Source organism: Canis aureus, chromosome 17, assembly GCF_053574225.1.
Source record: "Canis aureus isolate CA01 chromosome 17, VMU_Caureus_v.1.0, whole genome shotgun sequence".
Taxonomy (NCBI): Eukaryota; Metazoa; Chordata; class Mammalia; order Carnivora; family Canidae; genus Canis; species Canis aureus.
The window spans coordinates 48,275,948-48,300,659 of record NC_135627.1 but is presented as its reverse complement, the minus strand read 5'-3'; the positions used below and the strand labels follow the sequence as shown (position 1 = coordinate 48,300,659).

The 24,712-nt window shown below is 31.3% G+C and overlaps 1 long non-coding RNA gene across 9 annotated transcripts in view; it reads right to left on the bottom strand.

Moving 5' to 3' along the window:
• Positions 1-3,629: 3,629 nt before the first annotated feature.
• Positions 3,630-24,712, bottom strand: part of LOC144287958 (uncharacterized) — a 74,269-nt gene continuing 53,186 nt past the window's right edge. For 4 of the 9 annotated variants that reach the window (XR_013355838.1, XR_013355835.1, XR_013355837.1 and 1 more), the window contains 3 exons: positions 6,733-8,888; positions 5,232-5,430; positions 3,630-3,842 (listed from right to left, as the gene is read on the bottom strand). This is a non-coding gene — a long non-coding RNA (uncharacterized LOC144287958). The remainder of the gene's footprint in view (positions 3,843-5,231; positions 5,431-6,732; positions 8,889-24,712) is intronic. The other 5 variants (XR_013355840.1, XR_013355836.1, XR_013355842.1 and 2 more) reach the window with 3 other exon arrangements.

Genomic DNA, 24,712 nt, shown 5'->3' with positions numbered 1-24,712 from the left:
ACATTATGGGACCTTCAGTTTCAGTGAAATTTCTACAAATCCAGTGGTCCCCCTTCTAAGGTAAAGAGTAAGTTGTAACATTTCTTTTCTAATACAGCTAATAAAGAAGTACACAGACCAGTGGGCCTCTTGGATTTTTGTAAGCAGCATATTCTCCTTCAGGTTTGTTACTCCAGACCATTTAATAAAGGATCCAAAAAGCTGCTAATTTTGCATGATGTCCACAACTAAAGTCCTGAGGAAATGAACCAAGGACAGTAACAATTATAGAGGCAGAGAAGTTAGGTCTCTGTAAGAAGAGGAGGAATGTATTTGGTTAAATTGGATGAAGGAACAGAGGTTTAGGAGAGATGTACATGATTTGTGTGGGAGAGTGAAGGGGCAGGGATTTGAAGCAGTTAAGCCCAGATGAATTGGGCGAAAAAGGTCTAGAAGAGAGAGGTGGATGAAGTTCAAGGGGTGAATTTCAGAATTAAGTTATTATTGACAGGTATAAGAAAGACAGCTAACCAAAAAATGGTAAAATTTTGAAGTCTCCAACTGAAATTCTGGGTTATAAATCCTTGCAATTTTCAGAAAACTTGTGTTTCCTATGGCAGTTTCATCTAACAGATGAATATAATTCTTTTAGTAACTAGAAGACCTTTTTAAAGTGGCAAAATAGTATATACCATTTTTGTAAGATTATTTTGAAATGTATGTGCTATGAAAGTTGCCTCTGAATCTCAGAGTACATTAATCAATAATTACAAAATGACATGAGCAATAGCATAGTAGGATCAATTTGGAATATACCATTTTAATTACCTGTCATAATATAATCTTGGTTGTTACACCTGTAATGAATGCCCTCATGTTCTTGGACTGTGTGATTACACACATGTTTTAGAGGAAACCAAAGAGTAAAAAGATCTTGTGATCTAGTCTAAATTAGGTCTTCTAAATTGGAAAAGGATGTTAAAAAGGAGAATTTCCTGTATACTCCCCTAGCCTACCTAGCTCAAACTTAATTCAGGAATATATAATTTCAGCTCAATGACATAGGACGCAAATTATTTTTAAAATGTGTTAATTCGGGATCCCTGGGTGGCGCAGCGGTTTGGCGCCTGCCTTTGGCCCAGGGCGCGATCCTGGAGACCTGGGATCGAATCCCACATCGGGCTCCCGGTGCATGGAGCCTGCTTCTCCCTCTGCCTGTGTCTCTGCCCCCCCCCCTCTCTCTCTCTCTCTCTGTGTGTGTGTGTATGTGTGTGACTATCATAAATAAATAAAAATTAAAATAGATAAATAAATGTGTTAACTCTTAGAAGAAACCTTTAAGCCATATTTAAAAGTGAGTTCTATGTATCTGGACATCCTTTTAAAGTTTTTTAAGTCAGAAAATATTGATCTAAGGAGTTAGTGCTATATATTTTCTTTCTTCCCTAAACTCTAAAAATTCCCCTTCAATTAACAAGTAATTGATTTTGACAGAAAAATACATTAATTTGGTAGCAAAAAAAGAGAAATCGTAAATAAAAAATGATCCTATATAGCTACGCATTTTTCTTGAAGTATATTGGATGAACTTTATTGATGTGGATTTTTGTTTATTTTCCTCATGGAAAGATATTTAAGTCACTTACTAAATTCCATTCCTCATTATTAAATTATGATAATTAAGATTGTCCTAAGATAATTTTCACCTTTTGCATAGGTGAAAAATACTGTTTATTATATATAGGATCCAAAGAAATAAATGTGAATAGATTAAAGAGATAAATCCATCTGATAAGAAACAGTAGATGTCTGAGACTTCATATTTTCAGAGGCTATTGAATTTCACTCCCATGATCAAAGAGGGATTCATTTTATGTGCACCAGAGGCAGATTCATGAAAGTGGCTAGGTAAAAAATAAAAATAAAATAAAAAAAAAGAAAGAAAGAAATTCTTTAGACATAGGGATACTGCTTTGTTTAAAATCATATCTGCAGTAACACAGCCCTTTAGTGATTATTTGAATCTAATTCTAGAATCTACCCAGGAGCATGAAATTTTTATAAATCATACTTCAGAGTTGTAGAACTTATAAGATCTGGTTTTTTAATGGATATTTTCTAGGGAAATGTAGCTATTTATGAAATATACCTCTATAGAAAGCCTATGGGTAGTCAATTACTCACCAAACTGTAATAAGAAATGAAATAAATATGAGTTTTTAATAAGGTAAATATATACATCCTGTAAAATGAATGTTAACAATACATATTGTGTGTATATTTAATATATTACTATTCTTTCACTTACATGCATGTAGGTAGAAACATACACTACATACATACATACATACATATATAGGTACGCTACATAGAGTATTTTAAAAATTATAGATTTTTATTTTGACGATCGAAAGAAATAGATGTCTACAAATATCTGAAATTTTCACATCAATCTTTTAACATAAGGCTTCTAAATATATAGGTGGTCATTTAAATTTACATCACTTATATAATAGCACATCACTCCAGGTTCCTGGGTGGCTCAATAAATAAAGTCTTTAAAAAAAAAAAAAGCACATCATTAAAAAAATAGCACATCACTCCTAGTATAGATTCATTTGTAATAAGGAGGTTGTCCTAATCCAAATGTACTAATTTGGATTGTGATTATTTTTTAAATGCTCAAACTGAAGATTAGCTTTAAAATATACATTACCTACATACATATTTGCTGTAGTACAAGGACAGATATACCATTTTTTAAAAAGATTTTATTTATTTATTCATGAGAGACAGAGAGAGAGAGAGAAAGGCAGAGACACAGGCAGAGGCAGAAGCAGGCTCCATGCAGGGAGCCTGATACGGGACTTGATCCCGGGTCTCCAGGATCATGCCCTGGGCTGAAGGCAGGCGCTAAACCACTGAGACACCCAGGGATCCCAGATATACCATTTTTTTACGGGGAATTAAATACCTTTGATTCTCTCAGGCACTATAATAGAGCACACATATACACTTCTCAGTAATGGGTATGTGATTACCTCCATTGTAAGAGATATTAAAATTCTGTGTATATGACAGGGATGCCCACTCTCACTACATTTGTTCAACATAGTACTAAAAGACTTAGTGTCAGCAATCAGACAACAAAAAGAAATAAAGGGATTCAAATTGGCAAAGAAGTCAAACTATCCCCTCTTTGCAGATGACATGATGCTGTATACAGAAAACCGAAAGACCCCACCCCAAAGTTGCTAGAACACATACAGCAATTTAGCAACATGGCAGGATACAAAATCAATGCACAGATATCAGTCGCATTTCTGTAAACTAACAGTGAGACTGAAGAAAGAGAAACTAGGGAATCAATCCTATTTACAGTTGCACCCAAAACCATAAGGTATCTGGGAATAAACCCAACCAAAGAGGTAAAGGATCTATACTCAAAACTACAGAACGCTTAGTAGGGAAAACAAAAGGAAAAATGAAAGGAAAAAAACAAAACAAAACAAAACACCACCCTTAGTTAACAAGATTGAAAACAAAGAGATAAGAATGCTGATATATTCTATTGTCAGTAACTATGTAAGCAATCCAGTTTCATTGTGTCAAGAATGTGGGACACCCTAAAGCCAGGAAGAAGAGGTGGATAGTAACACAAAGTGATTTATTTCCATAAGTCTTGATGATTGGCAGTAACTATACGTGGTCTTCTGAGATAGCTGTAGATAAACATTTCAAGCAGAAATATTTCCATCAATAGTCTGTTTTCCTACATTCTTTCCTTCAGCTCTTTCCACTTTCAGTGATTCCAGTTGTTAAAACACTTCAAACTTCCAAGTATGTAATACATTTGGAATTATCTGGCCGAAAAAAAAAAAAAGAATTTTCTGGCTGAAACCAAGTGCACAAAAAATAAGGCCAAAAATATTAACTTAAACATTATGGAATTGCCATATTAATAAGTCAAAAGAGTAGAGTATTGGCAATTTTATTTGTTTAGTATAATATAATTGTATGATATTTGCACACTTTGAACTGACTCACAGATCATTATGTCTAGTTTTAAATTTCAAGTGAGGAAAATGAGTTCCAAGATGATAGCATGACTTATCCAAAACCACAAAACAAATGATGAGCATGCATAAATATAAAAGGAATTGGACAGAGTATATTGTGTATGCCAAAGAAATCAATCTCTTTAGAAATAATTTAGGCAGCTTTTTTTTTGGGTTTACAATATGGTTTCTCAGTGTAATAATATGTATATGGAGAGAGACTACATGCTGAAGATATTTATGCATCTGAAAATATACTTAATGTATGAATTTTAACTACACTATTTTGGAAAATGTGATTAGTAAAAGGCAAATATGATGTCCTTCTTAGTGTACCTCAAATCACATAATATAGATGTGACAGTGAATTTCTTAATTTTTTCAATTGTACTAGCTTCCATGTTGAAGAAAGTACACTTATTTATACAACTGGTATTTGTTTATTGATGCCTATGAACAAGTAACACCATTATATACTTTGGATAGAAAATGTGTATACACTGTACCTCATTCTTAAATTTCTAATAGTGTGTGTTTTTTCTTAAGATTCCGAACTAGCATAAACTGCTTAATTCCTGCGTCAGAATTACTCCAACCAAAGACAAAAATCAAGGAAATAAGGGTAAACTGTAAAGTGTGGGAGATAAACGCTTCTTTGAAATGTGACTGAGAAGCAGTTTCTCCAGACTAGATGTGTCAGTGAGAGAATGATACAGTAAAGAAACTTCTAATTCTGCTCTTGTTTCTCTCCTAACTTGTTTTAGGTTATTCAGAATCTGTCCTCTTAAGTGATATCTTAATCCTCTGTTTTTAGAACACATAGGATCAAAATCAGGACAACTCCGAAAAGCCTGGTTAAAGTGAGAAGCTGAAAAAAAAAAAAAAAAAAAACATTGTGGTTTGACTAGCTTTGTAAAGTCCATTTTCCATCTTCAACCCTTTCTACACACAAAGCTGAGGAATCTATTTGGAGGCAGTGGTTCTTAGACTTGGATTGTACATTGGAGTCACCTGGATTTTCTTTTTAAATTTCATACAGAGCTACATACCAGACCAATTAAATCAGAATATCTGAATGAGATACAGTCATCAGTATTATTTCAACCTCCTCAGATTAAAAACAAATAAAATAAAAAAACAGAAAACAATACCTCCTCATACTCATCAAAGGTTGGACACACTGATAACAAGTACCTCTTCCTGATGCTGTTTCTGTGGAAGAATGAGAGTAAATCCTTCTCTAGAGAAGTTATTTTGTGGGATGTGGAAGGATAAATATTGTTCTTTCAGCCTAGAGCTCTCTCCTCCAGGAGTTATTTTCACCAGGTTCTTTTTTTGTGGAATAGAGTTAATACAGACACCAGTGTATCCTTGGCTCCCTCTCTCATTCTCACTGCAAGAAATAGGAGCTTATAAACAAATCAATACACTCTCTGAGGAATACCTTTATTTCAAAGGAAGTCAACAAGGTGGATCAAACATAGATGTAGTTACAAGCAAATGTTTTGATACTCTTGAAGAAGAGTATCATCATCAAACTTCATACATTAAACATAGAAGAGGTATATGTACTAGTACTAGGATATATGGGCAAAAAAAAAAAAAAAATCCAGAATACATTGTAAAAGAACTGAAATAAAAAAAAAACACAGTAGATGGGGAAATTTCTTTCTTTCTTTCTTTCTTTCTTTCTTTCTTTCTTTCTTTCTTTCTTTCTTTCTTCTTTCTTTCTTTCTTTCTTTCTTTCTTTCTTTCTTTCTTTCTTCTTTCTTTCTTTTCTTTCTTTCTTTCTTTTCTTTCTTTCTTTTAAGATGGGGTAATTAGAGAAAATTTACCTGTAAGAAACAAATTTGAAAATGGAAATATCAGATTGAAGAATTCTCACAGAAATACCAAGAGAAGATAAGTTAATGAAAAGTATATAAAAAGAAATAAAAAATAATGTAGAAGTGTTAATATCTGGATTATAGGATTATAGAATAAAAGAAAATTTTGAAAATTTAGACTCAAAAATATCTGCTTGTATGATACTATTAAGTGTCCTAGAATAAAAAATGAACAGGTAAGCCTTCAAAGTTAAAAAAAAAAAAAAGAAGAGATAAGAACATTTCAGATTTAGACACCTATAGTAAACTTTTAAAATATCAACGACAAACTAAAGTTTTAAAATCTCAGTAGAAAAGAGTGTTTCCATTAAAATAAATAAAATCAGAATGTCATGAGATTTTTCTGTGATGATATTAACTAAATGAATGCAAATTTTATAAATACAGGGGAGATAGAATTTTAATAGAACTGTCATTCAGATATGATGTTAGATTAAAAATATTCTTAGGCATTTAGGCATGTATGTTTTAGAATATCTGACATATATGGACAAATACTGAAAAACAGTTTGGATATAATATTTATATAACAAAAGTAATATATTCAATAGATATTGCAAGAGATGTTTGAAGTATATTGATCAGTTTTTAAAGATTTACTGTTGTATTAAAAATAGCTGAGATCATAGGAAAAAGATATAATAACTCAGAAAAAGATTTCTATTAAGTATCAACCTATGTTAGTGGCAGGCAGAGAACAGAGGATGTGAGGGTATGCTTAATATCTTGTCTCATGTTGTAGAAAGACATAGGAATTTTTAAATTATGGAAAAAATAGTATTACTGAGTAAAGTTAAAAATGTACTTACCCTCGGGATGCCTGGGTGGCTCAGTGGTTGAACCTCTGCCTTTGGCTCAGGGCGTGACCCTGGGTTGGGGATTGAATCCCACATTGGGCTCTCTGCCAGAATCCTGCTCCTCCCTCTGCCTGTGTCTCTGCGCCTCTCTCTCTCTCTGTGTCTCTCATGAATAAATAAGTAAATCATAAAAAAATGTACTTACCTTGATCTAACAATTTCTTATCTGATATACACCCTAAATAAGTTTGCATATGTTCCATATGAAGCTTGTACGAGTATAGTTTTATAAATGCTGTTCCCAATAGCAAAACACAAGAAAAAATGTAAATGATAGAAAATTATATAAATACATATCATTTCATTCATACAATTGATAAAGCTGTGAAAATAAATGAAAAACACTGCATTCAGCAGTATAGATAAGTCTCAATAACATAATATGGAAAATAGAAAACAAGTTGCAAGATAAATTTAATATGATTTAACTTCAAAATATGCAAAGCTAAATAATGCATATTTTTAGAGACATAAATGTAAGTAGTAAGGTGAGGGATAAAATCAAGGGGATAGTAAACACAGAGATGGGGTAGGATTACTACTGAGGGTTGAGGAAGCCATGCTCCTTCCTACATACAGAAAGGACTTCTGACAATAATGATCAATGTCCATTTCTTGGAATGAGAATGTATCCCATATGTTTTAAATCAATTTAACAAAATATGTGGGAAAATAGGCTTGGGAAACGCACTCAAAAGGAGAAGAGGATGAGCAGAATAATTTTTTTTTTTTTTAAATTCCTACCTATTCCTTTCACTGAAGTTAGAGTCAATAGACAGTAACTAAAGTGTACTTTTCCATTTACAAGATGGAAGCTATGTTCATTCAGAGTCACATTTATTTCGCTGAATGAATGTGACTTATGAACATTTCTTTCTGACTCCACTCTGAGCCTGAAGGTTGGAACACAGATTGGAGATGTGCTGCTTGGTTACACAGGTTTACAGATTTCTCTTGGAGGGCAATCAGTGATGGTGTAAGATTGGCTGGGAGAGTCACCATCAGCATCAGCAGATTACTGATATAAAATATAAACTCTACTTTAGGAAATTGTCTCCAGGCAAAATTTCTGGGTACATTCTTTACTTCCCACATATACTTATTTTTCATCCTATTAACTTGTTTCATTGTTTTCATAGATTTTTGGGAAAATGTTCTCTCTTTTTTCCACATAATTTCCTAGGACACATGTGAAGGGCAAAATAACATAAAGCCAAAGAAAATCATCTCAATGTTAATAGACTTTTAAAATCAAATTATATAGAAATATTTTCTTTTAAAACCATTGATAAGATGTTAAGATCAGCAAGGATCAGCAGATTAATCTTTAATTTAATATTGAATAAGTTGCACAGAATGAATAATATTTGAAAATTTTATATCACTCAAAATATTTTATTGAGATATTTCTGTACTAATTCCTATGAATAAATGAAATAGTAAGTTACTTTTAATTTAAAGCAGTACTTCATCTGAAGGATTCTATTTTTATGAGCTAAATGTTATTTAGATGTTGATTATGCTTATAATATGAATTTGAACTTTAACTGACTTCATAAAAGTCTATACATAGTGAGAAGCATGGGTATATATTTAGCCTATGCTCAAATTTTAAAGATGCTAGAATATGGGTAAAGCTTTCTAGCATCCTTACCCTCTAGTGGAACAAGCACATTTGGAGAAAGCACAACACTTGACTATAGTTTTAGTTGAAACACATTAATGTAAGAGTAGATGTAAGAGGTGTTTGTGCGTGCGCGCGCGCGCGTGTGTGTGTGTGTGTGTGTGTGGTGACAATGTTGGAAGAATAGGGAAGCAACAGTGAGGAGTTTGTCCATCATCTGCAGATTATTAACTTTTATATTAAAAATTATCTAGAAGCCATCAATTAATGAATAAAATGTAAGTGACATGAGAGGACATTAGGATATTGTAAGTATCTCTTTCCCCTGTATTTTATATCAAATAATAAAATCATGAGGTGACATCAGTGAGAATAACATAATAAAGTACTTCAAATCTCTTCTCCTCCATGAAAAGAACAAGGTCAAACTTGGCAGAATCAATATTTTCAGAATTTGGAAAATTAATCAAGGTCTTGCTGAAACCTGGGGTAAAATAAGAAGAAAAAACAACTGAATCTCAGTAAGAACAGCAAGGTTTATGACATTGTTACCTTACCCCATTCCATCCTTTCACCCCCAGTTAAATATTTGAAAATCAACAGCATTCATGGTGAAAACCAGCAGCCTTCTTGCCACTGATGGAGAAGGATAAGTTAAAGCTCCTTCAAAATCCCAGTCCCATAGAATTCTTATTAATAGACCCATTTATTGTTTTCTTGAAATCTCACTTCTGTTGGTTTTTATTTGACTAACTTAGATCTTGTCTATTATGCAAAGGCATTTGTTGGAAATAATTAGAGGCAATGGATTCAAACCAACTACATACAGATAACAATTTCAGCAAACAATAGGTTAATCAGAAAGCTTAAAAGGAGATACCAGATAATGAGATATTCATCAGGGTCTGTCAAAACTCTGAAATATTCCTGGGAATCTAGAAGGCCATGTACTATATTCATAACCAGAGCTGTGCTCATGCTTAGGAAAATCTCAAAAGTCCCTAAATTCTTATGTTTGGAGGATCTTGAAGTTCTGTGAAATCAGGGAGTATATCTAAGGCAGAGTTGTAAATTGCCTAGTTGAATGTTGAAGGTGTCCCTCAATAAACACATCGAGCCCCTCAGTGCTCAGAGTCTTAGAGGTATTAGGCATTTAATGAAACCCCTTACCCATCACTAGCTGACTACTAATCTAACTGAGCAGAGACTTTAGTGACCCTACATGACATAGAATACACACTAGAAAATTAGTTCATAACATAAATAAACATAGCAGAGCAACAACAAAAAATCCTGTCCAAAGTATATAATCTGATTTCCAAAGGTGCCATGCTATATTATTTAAAATGTAGTTTTTTAAAAAGATTTTATTTATCCATTCATGAGACACACACACACACTCACACACAGGCAGAGACACAGGCAGAGGGAGAAGTAGGGTCCATGCAAGGATCCAGGATCCCTGGATCATGCCCTGAGCCAAAGGCAGACACTCAACCACTGAGCCACCCTGGTATCCCTACAATGTACAGTTTTGAAAGGAAAAAAAAACCTGCAAAGCAACAAGAGTATATGGCATATATATGGAAAAAATAGAAATCCCAAAGAATTCCAGACATTGAACTTACTTTACAAAGACCTTAAATCACTCAGTAAAGAGACAGACATTATAGAAAGAAACCAAATTGAAATTATGATGATGAAAAGTACAATAAATGGAATATGAAATGTAATAGCTCAACAACAACAAAAAAAAGTGAGCAGACAGGAAATGAAATAAGCAAATATCAAAATGAAAGTCATTTGAGATTATCCATTCTGAGGATAAAAAAGGTGAAGAAAAGTGAAAAGATCCTTGAGACCTGTGGGCAATGAAGTAGCATACCAATCTAAACAAATTGAGAGTCCCAAGGGTGGGAAACAGAAAACGAGGCAGAAAGAATATTTGAAGAAACAATGGTCAAATATCCCCATGTTAATGATATGTATTAATTTACACTTCTGAGAAGCTCTATGAATTCTGGAGTAGACCCAAAGAAATCCACACTTAGACAAAATTGCCAAATTTTTCAAAAATCCACCCAAAACACTGAATTGTATACTTTAAATAGATCAATATAATGTTATATAAATCATATCTTGATAAAACAAAAAGAACTTGTGACTTCCTAAAGAGAATGAACTATTTTAAAGTGACTTTATTCATTAAGCTATTTAAATGGAATGTTAAATGATCTACATTCTGAAAGGCAATGACATTCATTGCAATAAAATTAATGGTGATATGTACATCCAATGATAGTGCCTATAATTAGTCATTGCTTAGTCATCCTGTTATAGTTGTGGGGGGGGGAAGGAATAAGTATATATATATATATACACATATTATATATATAATAATATACATAATTATAATTATATAATATATTATCACTATATATTATATATTTTATAATATATATTATATATAATTATAATTATATAATCCTATAAAATATAATATGGAATAATTATTCACACATGATTAGTATTAATTGTATTCATATAAATATATATTTAATAATCATAAAAATTTATATAATATATAATTAATATATAAATATATGATCATATAATTATATATTTACAATATTACATATGATTATTTTTACAGAAGTATATTTATATTAAATATAAAATTATATGTTATGATGTAAATATAGTTTATTAAATTTATATTAAATATCCAATTGATAATTGTATTATATTATATATTAATCATATAATATGTAAAACATTATATAAAAATATATATTTGTATATACTGACATATATATAAGTAATATATATATTTGTAAATCAATGAAGACCAATAAAATACTAAATTACCCCCAGATAGAATACAGCATGCCTAAACACCAAATTCTGGCATTCTTTTTTACTTTTCCTTTAATTTTTGTCTTTTTAAATGTCAGATCGGCTAACACCCTGAAAATAATTAGAACTTCCAGGAGAGTATAAGAGGGATAACTTAAATAGCTTATATTTAAGTTAATGAAATGAGATAATTTGGCCATATAAAAATTTTTACACATGAAATAAAATTCCTTCAAACTATACTAAAATATTAGAGTATTGGTGCCAATTTATTGTGTAGTTCCTAACAGTAAGATATTTAAAATTATAAACAGAGAAGATAAATGATCTTTATGCCTTTTCTTAAGGATTATGCAATGTCTTATTTGATTGATGGGAAGAGTACACAATATAATTAGAATAAAACTAGTCCTTAGAGAAAAAGTTCAGACATTCATTGGAACTTTTAATAAATGAAAAAATAGCTTGGGAAATAGTATACATAGTATATGATATACTTAAAATAAATTTTGAGAAATTCCTACTAAAAACAGTAATTTGAAATAAATGTTTCCAATTTATGGAATTTCAAGACAAACATTTTCATCTCTGTTGGCATATACTCTACTTTTTTTCTTGAAATCCATCTACAACGTAGTTTCAGATGGTATTTGTCAGAAATACACACGAAAAAGTCAAAACAAATAAAATAGTATTCAACAGTGTAATACTTTTTTATATGTAACCTTACATTCACTGTATTATGAATTTCTGTTTCTTGTAGGCCTTTATATCCATTTTTAAATAAATGAAAATAGCATCACAAGGACTGTAGGCTCCTGACTTTGTATTCTTAAATCTGTGAATGATTCTTATTTTTTATTTCCTATGAAACAAAGATTTTAATATTAATCATTTATAAAATTTGTAAGTTTAACTACAGTCTCAAGCCATTACCTGTCATTCTTTCTTAAATATAGCAAATGTAAAAGGATAGGCCAGTGAAGAAATCTACATTATACCAAAAGTTTTTGTTTTTTGTTTTAATTATTTTGTTTATAGTTTTTTGTGGTTTCAGCCCATTTTTTTTTCTTTTAGGGAAAACCAGTATATGTTGAGATGAAAACCAGTATAGTTATTAGGTAGAACCAGCATTGCAGTCTATGTTTTTCTGAAAGAAGATATGATGGATATCTGATTATCTGAGCCTTTTTTGTATGACAACAGCAGTTGGGTTGGAAGCAAAAAGACGTGAATTTTTCTAGCTGGTTTTGGATTGTACTATTTTTTTTTTCTGATATGGTTTACATAGTTGTATTCAGTACCTCTCCTTGGAAAGACATATTGCTTTAAAAAATACTTAATAATAAGTTCAGATCAAATGGAGCATCAGTAACAGAGGTTTGGATACTGATTCAAAAAATGATTAAATTTAAACCTGTTACATCTTCAGTACCACTTATTTCTCATTCACACTATTTCTGAGACAACCATCAATATTCCCACTTCTTATTTTAGAAATAGCTCACCAAACAAGGAAATTGCATGACAGAAATTATGTTCTGTTTGGGAGAAACCAGTTAATTTTACAATGAAAAGGAACCAAGAGCTGGTATAATAGGAAAAGTTAAAAGATACAAGGAATCATTGCCCTGACCTATCTATTCATATACACTTTTACACTTCTGAGGGTCCCAACTGTAAAATAAATACCCCAAATGCTCTGATTAATGAACTAGTTGTTGCTTAGTACATAAAGCAACTAAACTTGACAAGCAGTGACATATTAGGATTCAATGATACCTTCCGACCAGCAGAAATCTGGTAAACAAAGAAGTATGCAGAGAAAAGATAAAAGGACAGCATGCATTGAAACAATGTTTCTTATTTGGTGATTTTTCTCTCTAATTCTTGCTTTCTTTAATGAAGTCAAGGAACTGTTGTGGCTCACTGCAAAGGAGCAAAAGTTACATTGGCAGAGAGTTGTTTCAAATTTCATTTGCCTACAGCAAGGTTTTGAAAACTACTAAATCTGTTTTATGGAACATAAGAAAGTGGTTTTCCTTTTACTAATAAATGTCATTCTTACAGCCTCACTGATCAAATCTCATCTTCTCAGGCATAAACTAAAAGTTTATACTACTGAAATTTATCTCACATTTTTCTCCTGTCAGAACATAGTTGCTATATATATATATATATATATATATATATATATATATATATATATATATATCATCATATGCATTTTTTAAAACTCCAGACTTTTTGGATAGGCAATTCAATTTATTTATTTATTTTTTATTATTTTTTAAACGATTTTATCTGTTTATTCATGAGAGACAGAGAGAGAGAGAGACAGAAAAGCAGGCTCCATGCAGGGAGCCTGATTTGGGACTCGACCCCAGGATCAGACCCTGGGCTGACGGTGGCACTAAACCACTGAGCTACCAGGGCTGCCCAAATGGTTTTATTTTAATAGTGTATAATTTTTTCGTATCTCAGAAAGTCATAACATTTTGATGATCCTTCTTTTTATACATGGATTAAGTAGTTACTCACAAAGGCTTGGACTTTTTGTGAATGCGGCCTTTTTTCCAGACAAGGAATTTGTGGGAGACTTCCTCTGGTAATTTTACTAATTTTACCATAACCAAATGGCAATTTTGATACAATCTATTATGGTAGCTGTGTTTGCATTTATATGGAATATGGTATGATATGCATATGGTTTTGCATATTCTTATTGGGATGGCCCTTCAAAAGAAACCAGTGACATCTCATTCTGTGTTTTGGCATTTCTCTGTCAAGACTTTTCCATCTGTAAGACTTTGGAGTCTTATAATTACATGCCAGTCCTCCAAGTGAATGAAGCCAGTGGAGAGATAGTAAAGCTCACAAATAGAGAGCTTACCCTGGTTGTCTTTAAAGACTGTGGTAGCAATCTTATCTGAATTTGCATGTGTTCAAGAGAATCTAGAAATTCACTTTGTGTTGTGTTTTTCTAAGGTTTAAAATTTTGGAGGATGTTTAAAATTTTGGAGGATGTAATTTGGATGTAAATTTTTGTGGGTGTTTTAAATTTATTTAAAATAATATTTCAGCTAAACAAAGTACATCATAAACCAGATTTAACATATTAGTTCCCACTTGCTATTTTCCCCTAAACAGTTTTGAACAACTTCTATTTTATCAAATCCTGATAATCCTTTATGATGTTACATTGAAGTTCTCCTGGATGACACTGCCAAAGGTTGCAAATTCATTTTAACCAAGAAATTAATATTGGATAATGACTTAGTATGTTGCTGAATGTGTGGGTTAAAGTCTAAGAAGCTCACCTGAACGGTCAATATATCTGTAAATTCTCATCTTTTACCTTAACAAATTCTCATTTTGTGTTTCTACTGAATTATGTGTTTGGATTTTAATATAAAGATAATGATGAAATTATCAACTTCCATTGATGAAATTAACACTCCAGGAGCATGAACTATATTTATCCTTCGGCTTCACATAGCGTCTGGCATAATATAAAATAAATTAAATGGAATATGAATCCTAGTTTGAGGCATAGTTCACATCTACTAGGTAGCATTATATTCACCAATATGTACTCCATAAAAAGTGAATTAGGTGTAAATTGTAAGAAAGCACCAAAAGACAAAATTGTACATTTTTTGATAGTGGCAGAAGGACCTTGAATAACACCAAAGGGACTATAATTTGCCCATTCTCTAGAAGAAACTCCTTCTGGCTCTGAAGAAATTCCACTGGCCAAGAATAGACTGGGGAACGAGTCTCAATTGCAGCCAGAAAACGAGCAACTTTAAGTTTATGTCAGCTCACCCCCTGTTTGTGGGGTAGTGTTACAGTGATTATTTAATTATATAAAATGCCACTTGCTTCTACAATGCTGAAATCTGCACAAGCAGTACAAAAATAAAATCTTTGGTGTGAATTTTTCTTTGGTTTTTCCTATCCAAGTACTTTAAGTATCTTCGAAACGATACTGTGTCCCAAGCATTTCAAATGATATCTTCAAGAATAAAAATGAAGTTTCTCATTACTGTGAATTTGAGCTGAACTTGTTTTGGTTACAAATGGCTTATGTAGAGCCAGTTATGTGATATGAGGGGGGAAAAGAGTGATTTGAGGACATAGCTTCACACACACACACACACACACACACGTACGTGTGTGTGTGTGTGTGTGTGTGTGTGTGTTTCAGTCCACTTGGTGAGAATTAATCATTTTGATTGTATGGTAAAGACATCTTTCCTTATTCCATAGTTCTTTCTCTTCAGAACACCCATTCATGGCATCATTAATAACCTGGGAAAGAAATTTTACTAAACTATGGTTAATTTTCTACCTATTAAACAAGTATCACTTAAAACCCCTCATTCTTTACAGTGGTTAGTACCGTTTCCAAGTTTCTTTCTCTTTTTTTGGTTTGTGTGTGTTGTGGAATGTAAAATTGCTCCCTTTTTTTTGAAGCCTCCTGGATTTGCTTTTGCAGAATTCATGAAGTAATTGGTTAGTTAGTCAATGCCAACCAAAAGCAAACAAAATAAACTTAAAGGGCACGTAGTGCTAATGAGCCTGCTGGAGTCTCCATTTTATCAATGGCTGTGAGGATAGGGAATTCTCAGGAAAGGGGATCAGGGACAATCTGACAACTGAGAAGGTGTCCACTAGGAAATATATATGATAATATAGTGTTAGATTAAAGTAGTAAGTAAACAATCTGCAGAAAGTGATTCAGAGTACTAGTTCTTGTTTATTGTTCATATTGTTTCAATTTATCATCCTTGAATTCAGCAATAGGTATAATTTCATTCCTGAGTAAAAATTTTAGCATTGCTGAAACTGCATTTATTTGCTATTTGCTGTTGTTGTTATTTTATTTAAAGCATTCTCATTCTGGAAGATATAAAAAGCTTCGATGTCAATTTTTCTTAGACAAACAAAAGACTGAATTCTAATGACTTGAAATCCTTTGCTTGATCTGCAATTTGGCTAGTTTTTATTTATTAATCAGCTTAACTTTGTTGTTATTTCAGAAACTGAAAAATAAGTAGATTTGTGTGAACCACTTTAAGTGGTAGATATTAGAAAACCAAATTAAATTACAATGATATATCTTTGTAATTAAAAATAATTGAAAATGAATTTTAGCTTGAGCAACTCTGCATAATCTCAATTTAGCTTCTGCTTTCAATACAGTTATATGTATCAATACTTGCACAATTATAAATTAGTACATTTGCTTTATGATGGATACTTTGATTAAATATTGTAATATTTAATACTATAATATAGCATTTAATTAATAATATATACTGTCTAATATTATAGCTATATTAAATATAGCATTTAATTACCAATATATACTATTTAATACTATAATATAGCATACTATAGTAAAACATCAGTTACATACAAAATAAGTGAAATAAAATAAAATAGCTTTTTGGTATCATTCTACACATTCATCAATATTTATGGGAGCCATATTAGAACTGAAATGTAATATATAACAATATCAGTATAAACTCATTTTTAAAAATATTTTATTTATTTATTTAAGAGAGAGAGTGAGAGAGAAAGCATGAATGGGGACATGGGGGCAGAGGAAGAGAGATAAGTAGACTCCTTGCTTAACAGGGAGCCCAATGGGGGGCTTGATCCCAGGTTGTGGGATGATTTGAGCCAAAGGCAGATGCTTGACCAACTGAGCCACCCCGATGACCCTATAACAATATCGATATAAAATAAAATTAGACATAGACCCTCCTGCGTATAGAAGAAATTTATATAAAAATCTTAGGTATGAACTAATATTGCATATAAGTCATATAATATGAAATAAATAGGTTCCAGTTACGTTAAATGATAGATCTAAATGAGAAATACTAGGTCTTTTTTCAGAACTCTTATCCTATATGGTTGATTGTGCTAGAATTCTATTTTAAATCTTATTTTCCCTTATTTACTTATATGAGAAACAAAAGCTTCATACACTTCATAATTTGGCCGACCACATATTTATATAGGATTAAGTTCAGAGCAACTCAAATATGTGCACCCCACCCCTTAAAAATATATATTAGTCTAGATGTTCAGGCAATTAAGAACTATGTTGTTCTGGGGATCCCTGGGTGGCTCAGCGGTTTAGCACCTGCCTTTGGCCCAGGGCGTGATCCTGAAGTCCAGGGATGGAGTCCGGGGTCAGGCTCCCTGCATGGAGCCTGCTTCTCCCTCTGCCTGTGTCTCTGCCTCTCTCTCCCTCTGTCTGTGTTTCTCATGAATGAATGAATGAATGAATGAATGAATGAATGAATGAATAAATAAATAAATAAATAAATAAATAAATAAATAAATAAATAAATAAAATCGTAAAAAAAAAAAGAACTGTGTTGTTCTAAATGTTCTGTTATGAGCAAGTGGGAAGCAACTTTTAAAACTATAACACACAACATACATTAAATTAATATACACACTCCATGTACAGTTACTGCATTATATTTTGTAATTTCCTTGATTTCTTGTTCTTTAAGTTCTTAGGAAGATAAGAGTTTTCAGAGTATTGATATCTGAAGAATGAGAGAATTGGACATACTAGTAATAATCTTCAATATATGACTTTCTTCATTAGTAAATGGGTGGGAAATGACAGTTGAAAGGAAAAAGCAGAGTAACTTGTATATTAATATTTTATTAATATTAATATTAATATTTTATTTTAAAATGAGAAATCTATGACAATCAAGTTTAAGAAATTTCTTCTAAAATAATACAAAGTATGTATTTTATAAGATCCATTTACTTTTTTAGAAAATTAAAACTTGGGGCACCCAGGTGGCTCAGTTGGTTGAGTCTGCCTTAGGCTCAAGTCATGATCCCAGAGTCCTGGGAAGGAGCTCCACGTGGAACTCCCTGCCCAGCATGGAGTCTGCTTCTCCTTCTGCCCCTCCCCCTGCTCCTGCTCTCTCTGTCTCTCTCTCAAATAACATAAAATCTTAAAAAAAAGTTAAAACTTTTGTTGATTGCAAAATCATACAAGACTTTAAAAAGATATCATCTATAAGTGAAAACAGTAGTGGTTGTTTAAAAATTTTTGTTAATTGACCCTAATGTGGTTGTAATGCAATTTTCATCTTTTCATCTTAATGGAAATGATCCTGAAAAATCATTTTAGAAATTATTTATGCATATGTCCCAATTTTAAGTGATAAAATCTATCATTTCAAAAATAGAACTATTACAAGGCAAGCACTATTTCATCATATTATATAGTTAAAACATTTTAATTGAGATTGTTACTATGTCTAGACTACATCATTATAAGCATTAGGAATTAAATAAATTTATTCCCTAATTGTGCTTTGATTTATATGAATTAGGGATTTTAAATCTCTATACAGCAAATAATTTTATTAAATTTTTAAGAATTTATTATTTGTTTTAAATAATGTCAATTTATTTTCTTGATAGCATGATGTTGCATAATACACATTTTTATTCAGTGTTTAATATTTCACTGTTCCATTGTTGCATAATCTATATTTTAGGTATTAAATCACATAAAAACACATAAGGGAATACTTAATCACCGTATTTTCTAACTGGGTCACAAGTGCTAAGGTAGAGCATATAATTTTTATTTAATTTTATTTTAATTCCACTATAGTTAACATACAGCGTTACATTAGTTTCATATTTACAATACAGTGATTCAGCAATTCTATACTTTATTCAGTGCTCATCAATATAAGTCTATTCTTCATCCTCTTTACCTATTTTAACCCATCCCCACTACCTCCCCTCTGGTAATCATCAGTTTGTTTTCTATAGTTAACAGTCTGTGTTTGGTTTTGATTTGGTTTGAATTGTCTCTTTTTTTCCCTCTGTTCATGTGTTTTGTTTCTTAAAGTGCACACATATGAGTAAAAGAATATGACATTTGTCTTTCTCTGACTTATTTTACTTAGCATTATATCCTCTAGATATTGCAATGCCAAGATATCAATCATTTTATGGCTGAAAAATACTCTATTGTATGTGGGGTGTGTGTGTATGTGCATGTGTGTGTGTATGCAATTTTAATGAATGTTGAGTATTATACTATGGTTATGGTTCTTACCTTCTACATATCAACGTATTATGTTGTATATTGTTTGCTTATCTATTGAATAATCTTTTTTATAAAAAGAGAATATGGATTATTAACTTTTGTAACGTGATTATTTAATAAATTACTACCTAAAATATCCTGCTTACTGAAGGAGTGAATTACAATATATAAAGGAATCAAGGAATGTTTTAATTATGTAGATCACATACTGATATGAAGGCTAGAAATTAGAAAGGGATAACGCTTTAGTTTTGGAATTGCCTCCTATGCAATTTGTATAAAAATAGAATGTAATTTTATCTGGATTCTCAGAAAAGAATCACAGTATAAGAAATTCTTGAAGAGGTTTTATTTTTTTGTTTTTATTTTGTTTTCTTGCCAAAGGGTAGCCAAGAATAATATACACCATTTGGTTTCCAAAGCCAAAGAAGGATGGGTATGTAAAAATATATTTGGATATGTAAAAGTTTACACAGGTAAAAATATATCTGACTGATCAAATCTACCAACAAAAGTTATACACTAATGCAAAAGGTTTTTTGTGTAGTCTATAAAGATATTTTCCATTTAATATAAAGAGAATGATTGTGAATTAAAGGAAATCTCCATACGTTTAGAGATGCTGAAGTGATATGAACTGTGGGAATGACATTTAACATTTCATTATGATTACTGAAAGTACCAATATTTCTTTCTCTATCATATCTTGTCATAGTAACCAAATTTATTTTTTTTTAATTTTTAATTTATTTTATGATAGTCTCACAGAGAGAGAGGCAGAGACATAGGCAGAGGGAGAAGCAGGCTCCATGCAGCAGGAGCCCGATGTGGGATTCGATCCCGGGTCTCCAGGATCGCGCCCTGGGCCAAAGGCAGGCGCCAAACCGCTGCACCACCCAGGGATCCCAGTAACCAAATTTATTGTTTCATCCTTTCATCCATAATTTAGTGAGTTTTCAGCTAATATTGTATTTTCTGAAAACGGAATTTATTACTCAAATAACTAGAGGAGTTAGGTAAATAAGATATTGGATGAAGATATGAAGATTGGTTAATAATATGTTCAGGATTTGTTATTTTAACTCAGATACATATTTTACATAAACATGTCTGAGTATTACACTCTCCCCAAGGGAATATTATATCCTCTTTTATACAACACTGTAACCTTCATGGTGTATATGGTGACTTTGAACTTCTGGCAGAGATTGGTACCAAAATATTTCACTTTACTCTAAGATCTATCAGGACCAAATATATCTAGTGCAATGGTAAATAGCAACTGAGTTTATCATCATGTCATAGAAACCACAAGGAGGTACAAAAAATATATTGGATGAGGAACCATGCCCTGCTTAATGCAGAAAACAGCCCCTACCAATTGCTATCTTTGAAAAATGTTGGATCAGTGTTGTCAGATATCCCAATTTTTTAGAAAAGCTGGATATCCTCATTCTTACAGGAAAAATAACGATTTTCTTGTCCCCACAGTAGTATTAGGCATAGTAGGCTCTGTGTATATTTAAAATTTGAACCATGTTTCTATGTTATCCCTAATATAAGCTTTAAAAGCTTCTGGGAGTAAATTCTTGATTACACCCTTAGTTTTAAAAGCCCTACCATGCCATCCATGTATCCTTTGGCAACTTCCTTTTTGGCTGAGGCAAAATTGTAAGCATTTTGTTTGTATCCACTCTTAATTTACCATCTCTCCCTGTGGTTTCGCACTTGCAAGGCTTATAAAAATAGTCTCTTTTAACCTCGAGAACAAATGCCAATTCCTTTATGAAAAATATTATTATCTTGATAAAAAGGTAGATTATCATGTTCCTAAAGAATGTCAATTATAATCTAGTTTAATACTTAATATATCACTTAGTAATCATTTGTTTTTGCATATTATTCTCTCCATTATATTTTAACAAACTTGTGGTGAGAGACTGCATTATTTATTTATGCATCACCTGAGAACAATACCTAATGGGTTTTCAATAAATGTTTCTTTAACTTGGGCTTTTCCTTTTGAATATCATTTCATGGCTAGGACCACACAGTTCACAATTAAAAAATTGAATTTAGCAATATTTTTCTCTAAATTTTGATATCATCTTGTTGAAAATAAAAGTACACAATTTATAATATCAAAGTTTATTATGAAACAGGTTTAGGTTATTGTATGGGTAATCTTTTGATTTGAAAAACTAATGATAAAATATTCATATTGTTAGTACATAACTATAAGTCTCTGTGTGCTGCTATATTCTCATTAATCAAACAGGTTTCAGAATGAAAATAAATTGTTTTTGGAAGATTATTTTCTTCTATGTAAAACTCCTGTACCTTTTTCAGTAAAGTTACGTAATTCAGAAATTCTAAAGCATAGGCAATATCATATCATAGAAATCAGTAGTTTCACAGATTTTTACAAGTACAAAATTCACCACAAAATTATTGCTGTCACTTTTTTACAAATTAATAGATAGGAATCTATTTTTCCTTGGGAAGGTAAACATTTACTACTATAAGTAGAAGTGTTGACATAATGAACTTATTTTTGATATGTGTAAAATAATGGTACTGACAGATATGCACAAACTGCTAATAATTAAACAGATCAAGTCCATCACAATTACCCAATAATTTTAAAATTAAAATAATATTAAATATATATGTTTAGAATTTTTATTTGCTTTTATGAAGGCTGGTAATTTTCTACAATTGAAAGATTTGTATGTATAAAATACAACTAATTTACATTAAATTGAACTTTGTGTAATATGAATGTTTACTATGCACATTTATTTTATTATAAAGTAAAAAAATAAAAAAAAGAATACTAAAGAAATTGAATCCAGTTACATGAGACGTAGAAGTAAGAATGATTCAAAAAGGAAAGAAGGAGGCTATGGTTTCATATGTCGCATGACTAGTAATTCAGGGATTTCTTTCCTGTATAAATTTATCTCAAAATGGGGGATTACATTGCAACTTTTAATTTTAAATCTAAGCAAGAGATTTATTTATCACAGCATCATTCCCTAATATAAGTTTGCAAATCAAAGTGAACTTGTGATAAGGCAGCATTATTTTTAATTTGTGGAAAGAAATGTGGGTGAAAACAATATATAACACTGACCAAACTCTGACGTCAGCCACCTGATTGCACATCTAAGAATCATGGAATTACTGATACTTTAATCACACACACATACACAATGAGGAAAAAAAGTTAACAACATAAACTCTTGAAAGGAATGGAAGGATGATCTTTGGAAATTTTGCTCAAAAAGAGTTTAAAAACCTGAGACAAAATGTCAAGAAAAGTAAGGATGAAGAATGTATAACATTCATAATTATTCATACTTAAAAGTATATGACATTTTAATTTGATGTTGTTTATTCATATATCCATTGTCTTCATCAATGAAATTATTCATAGATAAGCCACTATTAAATAAGTCACTGAAAAAATTAAAAAGAATGAATCTTTATACTTTTGTGATGCATATCACAACTGTTTCTCAAATCTGATTTAGGTATTTGATTATTATTTTAGTCCTAATAGAGAATAGCTACTTGTTGAGTTGAAAAAACATTAGTAGTTGAACACAATACTTTATAATTAGACTCAATAAATCATTATTTAATGAATGATGCTCTTTATACTATTTCTAAAAATGTTAGACTTTTAAGTCTTGTAATCTATCTGCAGTTCTCTGTGTAAAATGCTATCTTGTAATAGTGTGAAGAATACACACTTTTTATGTCTTATTTTCCATTAAAATTGGAAAGAGTGATGCCAACATATTTAAATCTCATTACATAATCACCTGAAAATTCATTTCCTCATGATGAAAGTGATATATGTATGTAAAATAGAGAGAGAAGGCTAGACATTGAAAACACCTTCTGATTTACGATTCATTATTTTACTACACAGGAAGGAAAAAAATCATACTGCTTAGGGACTACTGATTTTTATTAATTCTATTTTTTTGTGGAATTTTCACCAATTTATCCTGTTAGTACCATCTATTATTGAAGCTATGCTCACATTATATATCCTGGCTGGTGTTTCTAACTCTAAGATAAAAGTTTATGCCAACCAAATAAAATATATTATGGTAAATTTATACTTAATAGCCATGATCCTCTAGCATTCCTCTAATATTTGATTCTTATTTCCTGAATATGACATAAAACAAACTAAAATACACAATTTCAAAGAAAATACAAATGACAGATGACCTTGTTAATAAGTTTGTATCACATTGGTTAAGGACAGATATTACTCCCTCAACCATATTTATACATGAAAGATAGATATTAGAGACAGGTGACATTTTTCAATATCATAGAATATTTATTTCTCTAAGAGTCATTATAGTTTGTCCAGAATTTGTATGATCATAGTTGTATTCTTTTCAATTATCGTTATTGCCTGATTTGAATCACACTAATTTTTCCCTGTTTTTCTATAGTCTAAATATAAACAATTTTATGTGTTAGTTATATTGTGACATTTTGCAGAAAGATGTATTTTTAAAGGAAATACAACAAGCTGTCAAACTAGTAGGATGAAAGACTATGCATTGTTTTTTTTTTTTTTTTCCAATAAGTCAAACCGTATCTATGAAAAGTTCTTGGAATGTTCTTTCATTCTGTGGGGACTAAAAACAGTGTTCTTGATGATCATGTTTACTGGCTATAATGTTAAAATTATAATAAAAATGATTAAAGATAACTCCCACTAATAGAAAGAAGGCATTTCTCTTTATAAATGGTTTTTCCTTAACATTAACTCAAACGTGCATTTGCCAGTGTTGAGATCTGCTCAGCCTGAACATTGCTTAGTGTTAGAATCTTCCAATACTTAAAAAAAAAAAAAACCTGTAGATTTCATATTTGGACAATAAAATCTGCAACGCTTGTAAGGACAGAGAAACTGTGGGGACTTAAAGGAAATGAAGGGTCAATATTTTCAATTTGGATTTTTTTGGGAGGTGAAATAACTTTATTGTAACCAATTCAGTTACCATTTCACATTTTTTTTCACTCAGAAATATATCATTGGGATAATTCAGGAAGGATGAAGATCTGACATGCCTTAAAGAAATACTTTTGGATTTAAATTTCTGAAAGTTAGTTACAAAACGCTACTTCCAGCATGATGACATTTATATGATTATTTTTATTTTATTTATTTATTTTTTAAAATATATTTTTTAATTTATTCATGAGAGACACAGAGAGAGACAGAGAGAGGCAGAGACACAGGCAGAGGGAGAAGCAGGCTCCATGCAGGGAGCCCAATGTGGGACTCGATCCTAGGC